At 38.7% G+C, this 17,058-nt stretch overlaps 1 protein-coding gene and 1 long non-coding RNA gene across 4 annotated transcripts in view; both read left to right on the forward strand.

Moving 5' to 3' along the window:
• Positions 1 to 17,058, forward strand: part of LOC101478566 (beta-1,3-galactosyltransferase 1) — a 214,066-nt gene that overhangs the window by 120,020 nt on the left and 76,988 nt on the right. The window lies entirely within an intron of this gene.
• Positions 459 to 1,520, forward strand: LOC143415049 (uncharacterized). The gene is made up of 2 exons (XR_013095659.1): positions 459 to 643; positions 1,190 to 1,520. It is a non-coding gene; the product is annotated as an uncharacterized LOC143415049 (long non-coding RNA).

The raw sequence follows: 17,058 nt of genomic DNA on the forward strand, positions 1-17,058 counted from the left end.
ACCAGAACGACTGCAATATAGTCGGTTGGGAAATCCTCTCGTTTCCATTGCCCAGTCCCTGTTTCAAGGTCTAAGCCTGGCTTTTACCAGTGTCTTGACAGAACAAGATTCTGTGGTCATCCCCTTGAAGGCTCGTTCCCCTGTCATTACCGTTTAGCTATCCCATGCAAAGGGACTTGCATGATTCTAAGGGGGGATAGTGTAACCCAGTGTTAAAAACGGGATTAAAAGTATAAATAAATATTGATAAAAACAAAGTTAATTATAATAAATACTGATAAAAAGCATGTAAACAGAAGTTTAATTAATATGTACATATGTATATGTAATGTATAAGTGGTGTGGGGGCAGGACTTAGTCCTGTAGAGTGTGTTTGTCAGATCCACTGAGCGACCAATCATTGGCCGGTCTGACCCTCCCCCAGTCTGTGCGCTGCTCAGACACCTGCGTGTGCCTTCGTGTGCCAGTCAGATACGCCAGAGACACAGACGGTGAAAGATCAGTTTACCCGTGCGGCAAAGAAGCTAGCTGGATAGAGAAAGTCCTTTTTTCGGCAAGAATAATAAGAGTGATACTGTATTCCAGAGGCCGTGAGCCAACGTGAGCACTGTGAAGCCCCGTGTAGCATTTGTTGCTTCGCATGGTAAGTCCCAGGCAGCACACGTGCGCTAGCATAGCATGCTACTTGCCGCTAGCTCTGATGCTAACTTCCGTTAGCCATTTTGCAATGAAAGTGCCTTTTCTGAGGCTAAAGCAATTAGCACGGAGTCTGCTGCACTTTATATGAGATGTTCTTTAAAGGTTTATGTCACATTACTGTGGTATTGATGTATAATGTATGGTTTTGTGCGACGTTATGTTAGCACATGTTCACTTTTCTCATGGTGCTAATTATAGTTCTGCACAATTAAGTATTAGCAACGTGAAATTAAGTGCCTTCACCTGCACTTAGCTGAAACTTGATAAGTCTCAAGCCAATGTGTATTTTTAATGCACTGCTGAGCTATTTTGTATTGTTTTAAATGTGTGTTTCCTATGCACTTTTTCCCTTTGAAATGAGAATAATTTGTTGTACAACATAGAATATTTTGAAGAAAATTTAGAAGCACTACAAGCAACCAGTAGTAATAATAAGTTACAGGCATGATAGCTTAAATGTTGAACTACTGTGTTCTGGCCTGGTCCCCAGGTCAGGTTTTTTCCTTTGCTTATTTGGATTGGATTGGTTTTGAGGACCTGAGAAGAATCGAGGATCCCTTTTCCAGTACTGGATGGCGAGCCCAGCCCAAAGAGCCGGATGAACTGGTAGATTGTAACCCGACTGGTTACAAACACACTGAGTGACTACTGAACATTGAAAGACTGAAATTGACTTTTAAAAAAAAGACACAAAAGACAATATATCCTTAGGTCGACCATTTGTGGGGTTTATTTTATTTTGTTTTCAAGAAGCGCGCTCTACTTTTGTTAAATGTGCACAACTTTAATAATTGCTAATAAATGCAATTGTGTTTTCTACACCTACTGTGTACAAGTCCTCTGTTGTCATACACCCTTGGCTCCTACGAATCTAGAACCTGTCTGATCTGGTCCATATTTCCCTTCTGTCCGCGTACTGTGGTTAAAGGTAACTATACTGCCCGCACTACATGCAAAGAAGGCAAGAAGTAGCACTAACAGGTCTAGTATTGCACCACCAGTGTTACAATAACCTTAACTAAAAGGCTGCTTGGTACTGTTAGAGTTTATATAATCTTAGTCTTTTTAAACATGTTTCAGAACCCACAGGCTGAGTGAAAATTACACGGTGCTCAAGGCTGGAGAAAATTCTGCCTTTGTGAAAAGTTGACATTTTAGAAGAGCACTGTTTCCACCTGACAGGGTACACAAAGGAGAGTGGCCTTGTACATGCTGGCAGATTTTCCTTTAGGAGCGTTTCCAGTTTAGCAGCTTTTGCACATGCATACATGCGCGCACACACACACACACACACACACACACACCAATATAATTTGAAAAACAATACAACACTCAGCACCACGGTGCTAATGTTGGTAATTTATGCATATTTGAAGTGAGATTTGCTACAATCGTCAACCTCCAAGACCTTTTTTACATATTTATATTATTTCAAAGGATGTGCGTGGCTAACTATTAGGGCAGCGAAAACAACTAAATCCCCACATTTGTTTTGGGCTGCATCCAAAAGCAGCAGCTGGGCCGATTCTGGTGATAGTGAAACAACAAGCAGCCTCAAAACTTTTTGTCGTACAAACTTTTGTGTTATGTTGAATACTCTGCCATTCAGCCCCGATATAAATATAAACCAGGAGAAAGAGTGATGTTGAATGCACATCCAGAGATTAGAGAGATCAGAGAGACTGACTTGTTAAAGGTGGTATATGTGGGTGGCTTGCGGTGTGTGCTGGCATGATTACTTGCAGCAGGTGGGTGTGTGGAGTACAGTAACAGTACATAGTCAATTTGAGGACATGTCCAACACTTTTCAATTCTTCTTGCTGTAATACAGTCATTCTTCTAACGTATTGCTAAAGGATGCTTCATGTGGGTTTATGAGCTTTGTGTTTCCTGTGGAACGTTGCCATGGGACCCTCCGCTGACAGCAAGCTCAAGGACAAACCTCAGTATTAAAGCACAGAGGAGAGTGCTGTAGTTTCACTGTATTTCTGTCTCTCTTCTTTTCCTCTTCTTTTTCTTTCCCTCTTTTTTTGGTTTTGACTTAGATTGCTGTTTCATATCGCTCAGAGTTCAATTCATGATATTAAAGGAATGACTCACCAGGTCTGGCTTTGCCAGGAAATAAAGACAAGCCTCACATTTTTTCCTGAGGGTGATCAATGCATGCGTGTTTGACCTTCAGCTTCCAAGTGCCCACCTCCATATCATATCATGCAGTCCATAATGCCTCTGTCCACTTGTTAAGTAATGATGTAGAAACCCTTTTTATCGTCCAAGGGTGTAACGTATTGGCTTGAGGCTTCCATACAGAGCTTGTTTTCTTGTTTTCAGCTGTCATTCCACAACTATACATTTTCTTTTTTAGAAATACTCGAGCTAGGCCTCAGGATCTCATCTCAGTTTTTTCATAGAAGTTATACAACTATGTGCTATTTTGGAATTAATTCATGATTCTTTGAAGGGATACAACAAAAAGATGCTGTACTCTTCATTGTGATATTGTTTTCCAGTCAAAATATAAGGTCAGTGCTGTAGTCTGTGCTAAAAAAGGATTGCAAGTGCTACAGCGGTTATGATAAATGCTCCAAGTAGAGCTGCATGAGGAACTGTGTTGGTTTAGATATTCTGTTGTGTTAACTGAGATGCTATTATACATTGTTGCATAACCTGCATGAGACAATAATATAACGTGCAGAACATATTCACAGACAAACAGTAACAGTCAAAAGTTTGGACACACTGTAGAAGTGCTGTACAGTAGATGTAGGCGTTGTTGGGATAGTGGGCCAGTGGTGCGTCATTGATAACAGCAATGCTCAAAACACACATACAGTATGCCAGGGGTAAATGCAGCAGGAGCAGAAGAAATCTTTCTGTTTAAAAGTCCATTATGATTTGCATGTGCTAAAAGACGTCAAGTTCCATATTTAGATGTAAGTACGGAAGATTGCAATATATTTATTTATTTTCTTATGAGGCTGCATGTGCATATTTCACTTCCATTACAGAATATCTCCTGAGACATTATGTGTACGCAGTTTATGTCTACATGAGGTCTGCATGTTTTGATGGTAGAAGCCAGCGTGTTTCTATATCTGAATGGCTTTGATTAGCGCTGATTAATAAGTCATGTAAAATGGCCAGACATGATAATAAAACAATTCATTTACTCCCTCTTCCACTTTGCACATCCTCCGATTCGCTCCTCTGCCCTTCTTTTTGCACTTTGATGAAGAAATTGTAATGACACACCATTTCATGAGAAAATAAATCGGTTTCAAACAAGAGTCCGCTTCATTCCAGGCCGACTTAATGCCATGTTGACCCCGATAACACTTATGAAATATACACGGCAGAGAGGGAAGACGAATAGATGGTGAGCTAAACCTCGGCTGTGCATATGTGATCCAGGTCTGGGCAGCAGCTGTCTAGGAGGCCTGCAGATACTGCCTGTACTGGTCTGGACATGGAATGTTTGCAGAATAACTATAAAAGGTGTGATAGAAGACAGACAAAGCAGGGGGAAAAAACATTTCATTTTGGAGCCATGAACATATCAAGCCTGGCTAAGACAAGCCATTAAATACATAAGGATGATTAACACCAACTCAGTTATTATGTTTCCACAGCAGAACACTAAAAATTCTTTAACACATCTTTGAATTCAAACAGCCTTAAGCAGTGTAAACATGTTTACATCTGTGTCAACAAACCTGCCCAAAGGCTTTTGATTATGATATTTGAACAAAAATAACTAGAATGAATTCAAATTACTGATCATAGAATCTTCTGATGTAAGTGGTTACAAAAAAATCTCTAAATATCATCCCATTTAAAATGTAATTAAAAATTTAATATGGAGTTGCCATAAAATATTCAGTAATAGTTCATGCGTTGTATCATTCCTGCTGTAGGCATTCCATCTAAGCGAGTTATTGTGCATGAAATGAGAGGAGGAGTAAAACAAGGCTCGCTGAGTAGAACGGAAAACGATCTGCCATACAGCGTAATGACCTGCCTTTCACTGCCTGTGTAATTTAACGCTGGCTCTGCAGGACACACTTCGTGGATGTGTAACGTACAGTGCTCTACACGTGGGGTCATGTAAGCCTTTAACGAGATAGGCAATGATGAGGATTTGAAAATTAATGAAACTTCCTCCAAGGAAAAACTTTCTGTTGTCTGTCACAACATTCAGTGTATTAGATGAGTATCCATCTAAATTTATAACCATCTATGAATTTATAACAAGTAGGTGGTGGCAAATATTTACTTTGATTAATTCTCTCTTCTGGACAGCATGGGTTTGACCATTGTATTTCTTTAAGTAGAAAAAGAACCTGTTCTTTTCTTGTTACACATTCAGTAACAAAACTTTATGAATTAATATATTTTTATTGGTAAAAATGAAAAAAAAATGGCATACTTCTTTCTGGTGTACTCCACCACCAGTATGGATACGTACTACTAGAGTTCACAACACTGAACAATGCTTTAGGAGGAATTTCAAAAGGTCAATAAAACTCATGTTTCAATAACATTGAAATATTAAAGTTATAAATGTTTACCTGATGACTAATTAAGGGAACCTGAAGGTGTCACAAAATAGTCTACTCCTAGTACTAGTGCCAAGCCTGGAAACTGGAAGAGTTATATGAGGAAGAGCAGCTGGCATAAAGTCTTTCCTAAATCAAACATCAGCTGTGGTAACCTCTGTGCAGAGGGAGCAAGAGAAAGCACCTTTGCCTGATAGCCACATCAGCCATCTGTTAAGTTATCATTAAGTAAGGCATTAGTGCTTATGCCTAACAATAAAACAATAATATTAATGTTGGAGCTATGCAGCAAACATAATCAGTCCTGCCCATCTGGGATATAATAATAGATGATGTTAATTTAACAGGATATTACAATTATTTGTGTCTAAAAACTGTTCTGTTTCACTTAAGGATTGTTTGAGAAAGTCTGTCAGTAGCTAGACAGTCTACAGTGACAAAAATATGTCGATAGGTTACCACAAGCACAACACTACACCGTGACTTTTTGCACTACCAAAGAAAATCTTTAAATATTTGTTATTTAATAACAGGGCCGCAATAACCACAAACTTGGTCACATCATAGATTACTCTGCAGAGAACCAGACAAGGATTTTTTAACTCAGTGCAGGAATGTGACAAAATAAAAACTAATAAAGTAACACTAGATGATGATTCACAACACAAAATCAGTTTCTGTGCAGACAATTTAATATTGTATCTAAAATACCCACAAAACTCATTTCAGGAATTTTCAGTGCAATCAACAAATTCTTCAAAATCTCAAATGAGACAATCAGCTGGAATAAAGCAACCATACTTTGTGATGATGCATGGGACTCTACAGCTCAGCACCCTACCCTCCCACTTCACACTCACAACATTAAATATCTTAAATAGCTAGGTATTTCTGTTTACCCCAGGCTGTCAGAACTTTACGACTGCATTGGATCGGTTTTCCAGTAGCATTAATTGGCTGAAACAGTCAAAATCAAAATCCTTCCTCAAAGTTAGTACCCCTTTTAAATTACCAGTTTTACTGATAGCAGCCAGAGATATATGGTTGAAATCAAAAGACAAAATTATATTGAAAAAATAAGAAAGGCGAAGTTGCTAAAAAAAGAAAACAAAGAGTCAGTGATTTTCTGACTGCCTGGTTGAAAGCAAATAGAACTATCACCATATAAATGCATAAACATTTAGCACAAACCAGAATTCGTGTTATACAATAAGCCCGTTCACTGTACCATATCCATCAGAGTATGAATGTGTGTGCGCTTGCGTAGAAAAACCATTAAAAAGTTGTAAGAATGGGTGAATGAGCCAAATAAATAATTGGGTGCTCAGAGTAAAAAAGCTGATGTGCAACACAAACACACCAATTACTAATTTTGATCAAATTTCCAAATATTTTCTTTATAAATTAAAAATATATTTCATTTATCATTTATACACATAACAGGTATATTCATATATATTATTTTCAGCCATCTTGAAAATAGTGGTGTCACTGATGTTGTTAGGTTAGATTAGATGAAACTTGTTAGTCTATTAATCCCTCATTTGGGTTCCTCAGGGAAATTCAGTTTCCAGTAGCACAGCACCGACAGAAGTTGCATGTTACAGATACAATAAAGGGGAATGAGAGTAAGGATATTAGCATAAATATAGCATATATACACAAATACACATGTATAAATACAGAATATATAATAGGGATAAAAAGGAATACCAGTGCATTGCACATTTGAGTGAGTCTATTTTACAGTGATTATTGCACAGTCGAATATAAGGAAAAAATACTGCAAATATTGCACAGTGAAAAAAAGCACTACAGCTCAGTTGTTCCCGCCCTCCTTTGTCCTCCTGTTTCCCCTCCCTCTCCCCTCCAATGAGGAGTTAAATAGTGTGATGGCGTGTGGGACAAATGAGTTTTTAAGTCTGTTGGTTCTTGACTTTGGGAGAAGCAACCCATTGCTGAATAGGCTCCTCTGATTATTTACGACTGTGTGCAGAGGATGCCCAGCATTGTCCATAATGTCCAGCAGTTTCTTTAGTGTCCTTTTCTCTGCCACTGTCACCAGAATGTCCAGCTTCATGCCGACCACAGAGCAGCCTCCCTGATTCATTTTTCCAGCCTGGATGAGTCCTTCTTTGCAGTTGTTGTTTGTCTTTTTCTAATCTTTCTAATTTTTGTGTTTACAATTGCTTTGTCCTTATAGAAAATGGTGTCAAATATTGTTTTCCTGGGTATGAGTATCAAGCTTGAAATTTTAATATTGTGACAACCCTAGTGGGATTTGTAGTCTTGTCTCAAACTTATGAGAGAAATGTGATATTTGTTAAGTGGTTTGACAGATATATACAACAGTTTTTAATATTTTACAGTCAGTTTGTGTGATTTCTCTCCTAATGGATAAATTTGAGTATCATCTGCATAGTAGATAGCTCATAATATTAGCTAAAGCAGTGCTAATATTTGAAGTTTTTGTGTCTTGTCTTTTTTTTTTTTAACTTCTAAACGCCCAAAGCATGGGGTTTGGCCTTGTTAGTCAAGTGCTGGAACAAGAACTCTAGGTCATGCTCACAAGCTTAAAATATTCTGCTAATTTCTAAGATAGACGAAAAAATGTAGAATCCATCGGTAGTGCAAATTGTTTCAACCTGAAAAAGAACTCAAGTTTGTTGAAGTTCAATAGTGGCTCACTAATTGGTGAGACACACTGTCACATACACTGGTACACTGATAGGAACAGTTGGATGCTTAACAATGCAACACCCACACACCCACACCTACAAACCACCTCTCACTTGCTCTATGTGCATTCGCATGAGTTTCATGTCAGCAGTGAAAATGTACTTGGGTCTGTACCAGAGATGAATTCTTGAATTCTACATCATGTATGCAAATACCCACATGTTGAAATTACACAGACAAAGCAAAGACAAATCTGTGTGTTAATGCCTTTTGTTTGAGTAATACGGTGAATCACAAAATGAGCTCAGTCATCACTCTTAGTGATGCTCGGTTTTGTTTTCTCTCTTTATGCACAGGTAAACAGGCAACACTGACATGCACGCAGGGAATAAAGATGCTGCTGCTCTGCAACACGAGATCACAAAGCCCCTCAGTGGGGAGTCGCAGGGGACTTTTTGGTTTACAAAACAAATTTTTTATTGTCTGAGGTCACAGACTTGTGTTTTTCTTCTCCCTCTGCTCTCAGTCCCTTGTGACACCGGCAGAAACAAATCCAGTTGTTGTTTCGCTTTACTTCATAGCTTCTTCATGTGATATTTCCTTCTTCTATCGCCCAATTCTTCTACAATCTTGTTTCCTTTATGATTCAATTGACAGTTTAAAATACAAGTTTTGTTTAGCACTCATGCTTATCGCACGTCTCCAAGGAGTCAGCGACTGCTGCTGCATCTGGAAACATTTTAACTGGTTCTCTATTGTCATTTTGTGTCAGGACACCAGCATCAGGGATATTATAATTACAATCCATCGTGTGTCCTCAGAATCCCGTTCACTCTGTACTGCTCCCTGCTGTTTGAAAAACAGGAGGATGTGGAAATTGTGTTGAGCTACAAGTACAATTTACTGTTATTCTGTTAAAGTGGAAACTGTTATTTGTGCATTTCGTGCTTGTTTTAAAGTTTGACAGCACACAGGGGTGCTACTGACATTTCTCATTTAAGTATAAGCGCCAAAACTTTTGAGGCAAAGCAATACCAGAATCACAAGAATTCAAACTTAACCTGCTGAACACTGGCAGCCGGAAATAACAGCATATACAAATGTCAGAAATCCTTCACAGACTCTCTTTCCATTCCTTTAACTTTGGCTCTCCAGCACACACACACACACACACACACACACACACACACACACACACACACACACACACACACAGCTCTTTGATTTGTCTGTGCATTGTGCTTGTTTGAGGCTTTGTCACCTCAGTGTGACGTGCTGTACCTCTCAGCTTCTCACATATTCTCTTTGATATCAGTATGTCAATGTTAGTCCAACCTGCAACACAGCAGCATGTTCAAAGACAAGTCAAACATTCTGTGCAGCTCTTTGGCAGCTAATGAGCAGAACATGAGCCAAGAATCATTTCAGTGTTTTGTGTAATGTGTTAAACTTGGGGAGAGACATACTTTTGTGGTCAAGTTTGTCAAAAACTTGGTCAGTTAGTTCTTCTTTGTGTAATTATTTATAACATATATATATATTCTGATTAAACGGGTCTGTCATGTATTCCCGGTAGAGCACTTTCCTACACTGCGGTTCACTACAGCTTCCAAAACTAGATTGGGAGGCAGAGCCTTCAACTATCATGCTCTTCTGACGTAGAAGCAACTCCCAGTTTACTTCAGGAGACAGATATCCTCTACTTTTGAGTGGTAGCTACTTTCAGCTGCCCCATTACTCAGAAAAGATCACCAGAGCAGGTTGTTTGATCCCTGGTTGCTCTAGTATCCATGCCATACTAATATCCTTGGGAAAGATACTAAGTTGCTTGCCGATGCTTTTATTAGAGTGGGAATGTATGCAAATAGCAGATAGAAGCACTTGAGCACAGAAAAAAAAATACCTGTATGAATGTGTGGATGAGGAGCGTTGTACACAGCAAATCCAGCATGTCCAAATTAACACTGTCGGATTTGATTTCAACACTATTAAAGTGTCTATATGGGTCCACACCAGAGAGTGTTAATTTAACTCTTTTTGGAGAGTTGGTACGTTAACTCTGATTTAGTGTTAAACACCAAATCTGTCTGGAGTTGATAATTTAACACTTGGTGTTAAGAGTTTATATATTAACTCTCAAAGAGTATTTTAGTTTAACTACGTAAGAGTTATCTTCTAATTCATTCTAAAAAGCGGGAATTTTACTGTTCTGAACTTCTAGAAATTTCTTTTGGAAATAAACATTTACTAAAAAGATGCAATGGTTTTTGAAAAACATTTATTCTGAACTGTGCACCACAATTTCAAAACATTTTCTGAAAGATGTAACAGTGTACATGTTCTCACTTTCATTAGAATTTTGTTTATCAAAAGGTCTGACATGGTAAATGCAAATAACAGCATTCTCATCACTTATTTCTTCAATACAATATGCATGTCCTTCATTCATCCCTTTGTGGAACTTCAACGCACTTCTGCTCTCCCCCATATTCCATCTTCACAAGCATATCCTGTGCGGAGATTGAATAAAAATTTGTTGACACTAATTAATGGCACAAATAATCCAGTAAACAATTGCAGCACAGTAAAAAAAAAGGAATCCTCTTTGAGCCATTACTTGTGTAAAGTATTTTCCCAAAAGACAAGGACACAGGCAACAGGTAATACTGAACTAAATGTAAAACCTCAACCTTTTTAATTTTTACCTAAACCGTGTGCACAAAACTCTGGAGGGATCTATGCTAACGTAGAATCGAGTCAGGACGTCAGCTACTGCTGCTTGCTCGTTTTTTGTTTTTTTTTATGGGCGATCGTTTTCAGGCTTCAAGTAGCACCATTATACCAACATTTCACATTCTAGGCATTGTTTTAGGTGTATTTGACCAAAAGTTTGACTGAAAATTCACATGCAAGCTTTTTTCAAGGCTGTGGTATTTGCCCGCAAACAATACCTTTCAGCTAGCTAAAACAGACTATTATGCTATCAGCGAGCAACATGGCTAATGCCTTTCACACAGCTTTGTCTCAACTCCAAAGAGCCACAGAAGTAAAAGTTAATAGAAATAATTGAAACAATCTTTGAAAAAATGACTTACCAAGCATGGCAAACTACTCAAATATGTAGAGCAAAATGTTCTGAAACGGCTTCACTTCAGCTTCGATTGGAGCCGTGCTGGGGGCGGAGTCTGTGAATTCACTCTATTGGTGTCATAGCCCCTCTAGGAGTTCAGAGTTAAGAGGTCAAGAGTTAATGTTTCCATTGTAACACCTCCAGATTTGACAGAGAAACACTCATTTTTAACACTCGATTTTAACTACTATCATTTTACACCTCAGAGTTACATTAAAAGAATGTGACTCTGCTTAGAGTAAAATTAACTCTACTTTTGCAAGAAGACTATTAACACCAAAACATTTAACACTTTTGAATTTGCTGTGTATAAAGTGCTTTGAGTGCTGACATAGAGTAGAAAACTGCCACATTAGAAGCAGTCCGTCTACTGTGTTTGATATGGTGGATGAAACCGCAAAGGGATTTCTGTCTCCTCCCAGAAATAAACAAAGCATCATTCACTTGTTTGGCAAATGTGTTTACATTTAAATGCACCATTGCCTTTCTGTGTGTTCTAGTCCATAGGATTCACTTTGTCCTCTTCTCTTTCTGCTCCATCCTTGACCATGACAGTTTACATGGAACAATGTCTTCTCATCATAAATCATTGAATTTTTCCACACAGTTGAACATCTTTAACATTTTATTTGTTGATTAAGCCTATTATGGCCGATAAATGTGTATTTTTGAGTATACAAGCTTTAGATTCACTGTCTGTGGCTGGCAAGTGATGCTTCTCTACTTCCTCTTGCCTCAGGAAGTAGGTTAAAACAGTTAAGACTGTGGTGGCGTGGTGCATAAGCTGTGCCCAACCATTTAGCTGAAGTTTCTGATGCTCAATGTAAAAATCAAACTCGGTGATTACAGGAAGGATGACAGTTTTAAGAGACATGAATATTGATATTGTTGGGTTGAAATTTTAATGTATTGTTATAAATAGGAATAAGAAAATGACAAAAACTTGTGTCCTTCTCTTTTTTTTCTTTTTACACTTTTATTGATCCATCAGTTTCTATAACTCATGACAGCACACATTCAACCTGACAATGATCACTGCACAGGTCTGTGGCTTTGATGAGTCTGAGCTCATGTGTTAAGTAAACAAATCCAACTTGTAAAAAATAAAATAAAATCCTTAATAATCGAACCGGGTTGTAGTCATCATATTTCTGCGATACAGAGGTCATGACGTTTGGTCCACTTACTTTTAAATTTGGGTAGATTCTAGTTTCAGTGTGAAAAACGCATGTGTCTGAGCACCAGGCAAAGATCTTTCTGCTCTGAAGTTGACCTGCAGTCAACCTGAAGCAATTTCACTGGTATTAGATTTAGTGAAGAGTTTTAGTGCTGTGGTGTCCAGCTAGTTTCCTAGGCATTTTCAGTGCTACAATAAATTTCAGTGGGAAACAATGTGCTGGAGATATTGAAGAGCTACCAGCTAAGAACCAGGATGAAAGCCAACTCCTATTTAAATGGAAAGAGAAATACAGCTATATACTTTATTAGATCCTACAAATGTCAGTGCTGCAGAGAAGCTGTGCTGATTGTGGATGAACCCCATCTCTCACTAGCTGCCCGAGCATTCTTCTTCTACACAAAGCTATCATGAAGCAACATAGTTCGTAGGACAAAGTCTGCTGGGTATTTGCGGTTTAAACACTAGCTAGCTTTACTGCTGGAAAATATCAGAAATAATTGGCCATTAGTGTATCTGGGGTAAAAGAGCATAATGAAACATTTTTCTTTTCAGACAACACTGTTGTTTGTCTGCATACGAGTGTACATGTCTCCATATCTGTGTTTGTGTGTATGTTTGAGGAAGTAGCATTAGAGAGTGACGTGCACAGTGATTACTACACAGTGGGTTACTGACATTAGGCATTAGGCTCTCCTGTGGTGGAGGCTGTGAAATTGGGCTCATTATGGTGTCTCAGTTCAGATCCAAGCCCGACTGGCTTGCCTTTGCATGGCTCCTGGTTATTGTCAGCTGAAGCAGACGGAGAATCAGCAGAACAAATCTCATTAAGGGAAAGGCGAACTTAGAATAGGAGCTAAGATCAAACTGTGAGCAGTAAATATTGACAAAGTAAGGCAGCATGCCAAACAAAGTGACGCCAATCACATTTGTTTGTGACCAGCAGTTTGTCTCTGTTCACTTGCATTTAAATTGTACTTACAGGTTCATACTGTTCAGTAAAAAGGGTTTCTTAAGATAAAAATATGTAAACTTTTAAATCAGAATGAACTAAGTTACAAACAGTCAAGATGTAGATGGTGAAATTGTGGCAAAGAAATTAGATCTCTCAGAACTTGGAACTTTGATGTCTGTGATCACAAGATTTGACAAGACCTGTACAGAAACCAAGGTGACAGCTAACAAAAAGCACATCCTCAGTGACATCGACTGCAACATTAACTAATCCTGGAACATTTGGAGTCATGCTTCTTGGAAGTTTGCACACTGACAACTGAAAGTGGAATAACACTGCTGATAATATTCCTCATCAGACAAGGAGTTAAGAGAACCTAATTCATATGGACAATTATGAATTTATATATCTTTAAATATGTAAAAGCACCCACACAAACACACACACAAACACAATCACACACATTTTTTTCCAAATCAGGTGACTGACATAATAAACAACAAATCAGTTACTATTGCTTCCGCTTAAGGGCTAAAATAATGATGCAGCATCCTTTTTTTCATATTTTTTTTTATTTACCTTCTGCTCTATGTGATTTTGTAAAAGTCATTTGGAAGCGGTTTAATACGATCTGATATGATAATCTACTGTATCAGGATGCTCAGTCTGTCTGTCTTTATTTGCCATATTCAGTGAACCACTTATTGCAGCTATCTGTCAAAACATAAACATTGTTTGAATCCAATCCCAAATCATAAACTATAAGATGCAGATGATTTATTACTTTACCTGCAGCCAGGATCTATTGTAGTCTCTGCCTGCAGCCACCAACCTTATAAACACGTTTACCACCACCTCAGATTGCACTATTAATTGGTTAAAGTTCATTGTTCTTCCTGTGTGTCATCATCCTTTTCTCTTCTGTTCTCTGCATGCTGGCAATATGAGATATCCTTGTCCTCGTCTCCTAGAGTCAATCAATCTTAATTTCAGTCGACTTCTCAAAACTATAGAGTAACCTGAAGACTTTCAGCATTGAATAAATAAATCTACCAATATTTGCCATAGGAAGAATTCATACAGTTAAAATAACTGTATTATCTATAATTGACTCTCTTTTCCACTTCGCATTCCTGTTTCAGATTTTTAGACTGTATTTAGAATTATGAAAAGAAGAAAAATGAAGAACTTTAAAGAAAGCTCAAAGCACCACTTCTAGGCTGGACTACAGTAATTCATTATCAGCCAGTTGTTATAAACACCTGAAAAGCCTTTAGTTGATCCAGAATCCTGCAGCAAGATTACCGACAGGGACTAGAAAGAGAAGGCATGTTGACTTTTCTTCATTGACTCTCTGTTAAATTCAAACTTGAATTTAAAATCCTTTTCCTCACATACAAGGTCTTGATTAATCACGCCCCATTGTATCTTAAAGACCTCATAGTACCACCTCAACAGAGCACTTTGCTCTCAGACTACAGGCTTACTGAAGGCAGAACCTTCATCTTTCAGACTCCTTTTCTGTGGAACCACCTCAAGCTGCAGTAACAGAAGAGGGAGATATTGTATTTCAAGCCAACATAACGTTTCTGACTATTAAAGACTCTGTAATGTACTTAGTTGTATGAATATGAAGAAATCCTTGTAGAAATATGAGTGGTATTGAGTGACTGCAGAGAGTTTAACTGCTTTACGTCCCACTTCATCACTGCTGCAGTAGCAGCAATAAAGCAGAATTCACAGCTCTCACTAAGTGGACAGTCAAAAGTGAGCTCTGACCTCATGTCTCACATGGCTCAGGACCAGGACAGGACAGGTTGCCAGTCTGTCTAACATATAGAGACAGACAACCATTTGCACTCACATTCACACCTGTGGCCAATTTAGAATCACCAATTAACCAAACCCCAGTACCTACCATACTTCCCTCGTTAACACAAATACCAAATCACATGGCAGCAACTCAGCACATGTGGATATGGTCAAAACAACCTGGTAAGTCTCAAACTAAACATCAGAACTGAGCAGAAAGATGATTTAAGTGACTTGGAATGTGGTATCTTTGTGGGTGCCAGATGGGCTGATCTGAGTATTTCATAAACTGCTGATCTACTGTGATTTTTCCTGGGAGAATAGCCAGACTGCTTAAAACCCATACAAAGGCAACAGTAACTCAAAGAACTACTCATTATAACCATGGCATGCAGAGAACATCTCTAAATTCCCAACACAAACCTTTAAGGAGATGGGCTCCTGTAGCAGAAGACCACAGGAGTGCCAACCAAGTCAGCTAAGAACAGGAAACCTGGAGTCCATTCTTCCTACCTCGCTAAGTAAGTTAGCTGGATTTGATTGTTGACGATTTCGCGTGATCTTGGATCGTTCGGTTCTCCAAAGCTCATCCGGGACTTGCTGTCATAGCAACAGATCCGTAAGCGTAAACCTGCTCGGGAGCAGGCTTACTTTATGTAAACAGGATTAGATCGCGGCCACTCAGGTATGTCCGCTTCATTTATACGAAAGCAACAGCGATATTTTACCACTGTTTTACCATAAATAAATATTATCAATGTAACTAAAGTTAATGCAGTACTTGAACCTTTCATTGATTCCATACAGATACATACAGGTCATTTCCTAAAAAAAGGGAAATGTACTATTAATCATTCTATTACATGTATTTGATTATTACAGATGTAATTCATATTTTAGAGTAGTAATTGTAAATTACTTCGTGTAATCAAGATGAGAGACCACGGCTATAAAAGCGAAGGTGGATTTGGGAAGCCTGTCGCAGCCATGTCCTGTCCGTATACGCGACCAACCCATTGCGGAAGGTGCAAGATTGATAAGGAGAGTCCTCAGAATTCAGCGTATATTGCGGGACAGACAGGATCCTTTAGCTCAGCGCGACAGTGTGCTCATTGAGAGATATCGATTTTCCGGTGAGGGTATTATTTACTTAACCAACTTGTTGACGAGGGGGTGCAGGACCACCACCTGTCTTTTTTTGCGCTGCCCTTTTCTTGGTTGCTGTTATAAACAAACAAACAGATTATTTCAGGGGTTCTTTTCCAAGAGACTAAAAGCAATATAAGTGATAAATATTACCATTCTGTAGAATATTCTTATATTGCACTTTCACTTGTTCCCATGTTCTAGTGGGTCCTGTCGTGGCTCTAATGTGAAAGAGGATATAATGTAATATAATATAATATAATATAATATAGTGTAATATAATAAATTTACCCTACCGCCTACTGGTGTTGGCCAGAGGGGCCGATGGCGCGATATGGCAGCCTGGCTTCTGTCAGTCTGCCCCAGGGCAGCTGTGGCTACAACCGTAGCTGCTTCCACCAGTGTATGAATGTGAGAGTGAATGAAGAGTGGTATTGTAAAGCGCTTTGGGTGCCTTGAAAAGCGCTATATAAATCCAATCTATTATTATTATTATTATTAAATTACTTACGAGTTTAATTTGTCAGCAACTTTCTGCCAGCCCTCTCTCCTTGCTTTTGCAGCGTTCCCTTGCGTTTTAATTAAACTCTGAAACTCCTGAAATCCCTCACTCAAGAGTTCTTGCTCTGCTGCCGAAAAATACCGAGCGCGCTCCTTCGACATTTTCGCCGACCAATCAAAGGTTTGCCGATCAATGTTTCTACTATCGATGCGTAGCCCCTTTTAAGCCACCCAGTGATCTCACATTACTTCATCCAGGTATACTAATCGTCAAGAACAGGTGTGTTCGGAGAACCGGAATAGCGAGCTCAAAGTTAGCGCGATGCTTTGATCTTGGATGTGTCATTTGATCTTGGATGTAGTAAGCGAGGTACGAAGAACGGACCCCAAGTCTACAATTTGG

This window comes from Maylandia zebra, linkage group LG23 (genome assembly GCF_041146795.1).
Source record: "Maylandia zebra isolate NMK-2024a linkage group LG23, Mzebra_GT3a, whole genome shotgun sequence".
Lineage (NCBI taxonomy): Eukaryota > Metazoa > Chordata > Actinopteri > Cichliformes > Cichlidae > Maylandia > Maylandia zebra.